Below are 4,139 nucleotides of genomic sequence, written 5' to 3' on the forward strand. Positions count from 1 at the left end.
TTTCTGACTTCTTGACTTGCTATATAAAAATACAATATACAACAACTTGATGAATTCTTGCATTATTGACTAATTAAGCAGTAATGTTGTTGAAAGAAAGAAATTGTCAATGGCTTATGGAATGTACCGCCTCACAAACTTAATTTTTGCATTTTAGTCATTTTCTTATACAACTTGATGACCAGTCTCCCCAATTGCTCAACTGTCCCCTCATTAAATAGATTAACCGAAGAGTTAGATGTCAAGATATTTACAAATTGTCCCTACTGTCCTTGAAAACATCGACACTAAAATATTATATTTTTCTAAAAATACACTTTCCCTTCCCATATTTCTTTTAATCTTTTTCATGCCCCGTTTCACAACAGAGTTGATAACCGAAACCAAGGCCTAAATTATCCAATGAAGAAAAGATACACATAATATTGATTTGCTATTGATTTATACTTCTGTGCAATTAGCATCACCAGTAATCTTTGCAAGAACAAAATCCATCCTTGAAATGATGGAAGCGGTGTGCATCTCTCACAACTATTTCTCTTCTGACAATTTTAGAGATGAATTTAGTAGCAGTGTGGCAGTCACCACATACTCGGAGGTTTTTAGTGAGCCGAATAGGAGTCCCTGGGGTTGTATTTATTAGTACAAAAGCAATGGCTAACTTCTCACTGTGAGAAGAAAGCATGTCTTCCTTCTCTTCCTTCTCCACGTCATGGAGTACAAAGTTTGTATTGGGAACGTACCCTGCCTTCTCCATCTCTTGAGCCAGACTATCCAACATAGCATATATTTCATTAGATTGAGGATGTGATTTGTCTCCTGCATAAAAAGTGTCAACCTTACCATGAAGTTCAACTGTGCTCCAACCTGGTGTCTTTTTCAAATTTCTTTCTTTCATCAGCCTTCGCACCCTTAATACATCACTCCATCTGCCAACCTCAGCGTACATGTTGGAAAGTAGTACATAGTATCCAGGGTAAGTAGGATCTAACCTAAAAACATGCTCTGCAACACGTTCTCCCAGCTCAACATCCTTGTGAATTCTGCATGCACCGAGCAGTGTTCCCCACACACCAGCAACAGGTTCTACTGGTATGCTCTCTATGAACTTTTGAGCCTCATCTAGTCTCCCAGCACGACCAAGAAGATCAACCATGCATGCATAATGCTCCATGTTAGGTTTGATTTGATAGATTCCAGTCATGCACTCAAAGCATTGGCATCCCTCGTCTACAAGTCCTCCATGACTGCACGCAGACAAAATATGAATGAAAGTGATATGGTTTGGCTTCATTCCAACTCGCTGCATTTCAGAGAAGAGTTCCAGTGTCTCCTTACCATGCCCATGTACTCCATAACCGGCAATCATGGTATTCCATGAAACCACATCTCTTACAGGCATTTTATTGAAAAGCTTCCGTGCTAACTCTAAGCTACCACATTTAGAAAACATGCCTATAAGGGAGTTTGTCACAAAAACATCCACCTCTAATGTATTCTTATTTATGTAATCATGAATCCACTTGCCCTGTTCCAGCGCTCCCAAATGCGCACAAGCCGAGATCACGCTAGCAATGGCAACTGGATTGGGTGTAATATTTTCCTCTAGCATTTCATGGAAAAGCATCAAGGCCTCACTTGCATGTCCATTCTGGGCATAACCAACAATCATTGCATTCCAGGAAACCATGTCTCTGGTCAACATTTTGTCAAACATTCGTCGTGCAATATCCAAACTTCCACATTTAGAATACATATCTATCAGAGAATTGCCCACAAAGGGATCTAAATCAAACCCATTCCGAAGCGCGTAACCATGCATGCACTTACCTGGTTGCAGATCCCCCACCTCGGCAAACGCTGGGAGTACATTCACCATCGTAGCTGAATCGGGCGAGACAGCCAGTATGCATTCCCACCGCATTCGATAAAAAAGCATCACGGCGTCACTGGCACGCTCATTTTGAGCATATGCAGCAATCATGGCGTTCCAGGCTACCACATCTCTCTGAGACATTTTGTCAAACAACTGTCGTGCATCGTCTACACTGGAACTCTTAGCATACATATCTAGCAACGCAGTTGTCACAAAAACATGAGACTCGAAACCGCTGACAATTATTTGTCCATGGATCTTCTTACCCTCAAGCAGAGCCGAAAGCCCTGCACACGCCTTGAGCGCAAAGGCATAAGCAAAATTATCTGGCCATATACCTTCCCACTGCATGCGATTATACAGTACCAAGGCCTCCTTATAAGGTCCATTCCAAGCATATCCTCTGAGAATGGCATTCCATATGAAAGCATTTCGTTTTTGCATTTTATCAAACACTTGACGGGCATTCTCAAGACAGCCGTGTTTTGAATACATATGGACCAGTTTAGTGCCGAGAAAGACATTTTGTCCGATGCCGCGGATAATAACGTGTGCATTTAGCTGGTTGAGCGTCCTGATGCTTGTGCAGCCTTGTCCCACAGAAGCTAAAATTGAAACAATGTCAGTATCGGAAACAGAGTTACAGGAAATAGATGGGACGTGCTTTGATCTCTGCTCCGTCAATGTAATGCTAGTCCTTCGGGATTGTATTAGATAGTCTGATTCCACTGGGCATTGTTCTAAAACTGCTTGAGAAGCTCCTGAAGAAATGGCTTTCGTGGAGTTTGGAAGGAAACAGAAAGGGTAACTGGGTATGAGTCTAAGGCTTGTGTGAAGTTTTCTGTATCTCGAGATATACAAAACCATTTAGTTGGCAATGGTGACTGAACTCTCGGCCAAGATTGCATTTTTCAGTTTGCAAAGCATAGCTCAAATTTGAGGTACGGTGTTCCACAGGAAGGAAGTACATACACGTTTATGTTTTGTGTCTGAAAAAAAAGATCAAACAAATCCATTTGCAAGTCAAACTGTAACCCAATTCATTGCAACGTCCATTAATATTTTAGTAGGTATAGAAGGGTTGAGTTTAAAATTAAGATGCACCTTGGTGTGCAATGGGTAAGTCTAAGAGGTGTAAGAGGTATGGAAGGTCTTTCTTATATATATATACCTTTCTTGCTCTTTCATCTTTTAGTTTTACTTCTTTCTATCCTTATATCTACTTCTGGGTATCTTATTTAAGATTCGCCATATATATATATATATATAACTTTCTTGCTCTTTCACCTTTTAGTTTTACTTCTTTCTATCGCTATATCTACTTCTAGGTATCTTATTTAAGATTCACCTTCTCTATATCTCACTTAAGATTCACTTGTGTAGTTTTTCAAAGTCAAACTCATTGGCCCAGGTTTCATGAGTAGTGGTTCACATGAACTCCCCTCTCATATCACAATATCAAAGTTGAATCCTAACAACACTAGTCGAAGGTTTTAGAAATGTAGTTGCAAGTAGAGTGGGTTTAACCATAAAGGAAACTCTCTAGTTAAGTACACTCAAGATGAAGTAGTACTAGGATAGGTGACCTCTCGAGAAGTCTGGATGCTTCCCCTCAACAAGCATCACCTAGATGCAATGAGTGTTAAGTGTTCCAATATTCATTCTCATAAGAGATGGGTTAAGGTGTAGCACTACTCATGAAACATGGTTCAATGAGTTTGACTCAAAAAAACTACACAACTTAATCCTAATAGCAATATAATAATTTGAATTGTTGTGGAAAATATCTCCTATTTATTAGTTGACGAGCTTAAGGAGATTTATAATGAATGGTTCATAAGGCACAACACTTGCCAAAGGTTTTGCAAATGGGTTTGCAAGTAGAGTGGGTTAGATGCAATGAGTGTTAAGTGTTATGTTCACTCTCATGAGATATGGGTTCATGTGAATGACTACTCATGAAACATAGGACAATGAGTTTGACAAAAAAAACTACACAACTGAATCCTGATAACAATATCACAATTTGAATTGTTGTGGAAAAGATATCCCACTTATCAATTGATGACCTTAAGGGGCTTTCGAATTATTGATTCATAAGGAACAACACTTGCTAAAGGTTTAGTTAATGGGGTTGCAAGTAGAGTGGGTTTAATCATGGAGGAAACTCTGTAGTTAAGCACGCTTGAGTTGGAGTAGTACTAGGATGGGTGACCTCTTAGGAACTCTTGGTGCTTCACCTTTGTGAGTAGAACCTAGATAC

General features: G+C 39.7%; 1 pseudogene across 1 annotated transcript; it reads right to left on the minus strand.

Moving 5' to 3' along the window:
* Nucleotides 1-370: 370 nt before the first annotated feature.
* LOC149568636 (pentatricopeptide repeat-containing protein At3g12770 pseudogene) lies at nucleotides 371-2,987 on the minus strand (annotated as a pseudogene). The gene has a single exon (XR_016362582.1). The product of XR_016362582.1 is annotated as a pentatricopeptide repeat-containing protein At3g12770 pseudogene (transcript).
* Nucleotides 2,988-4,139: the final 1,152 nt, after the last annotated feature.

This window comes from Cupressus sempervirens, chromosome 3, assembly GCF_028749045.1.
Source record: "Cupressus sempervirens isolate cs-2001-9-10 chromosome 3, ASM2874904v1, whole genome shotgun sequence".
NCBI lineage: Eukaryota > Viridiplantae > Streptophyta > Pinopsida > Cupressales > Cupressaceae > Cupressus > Cupressus sempervirens.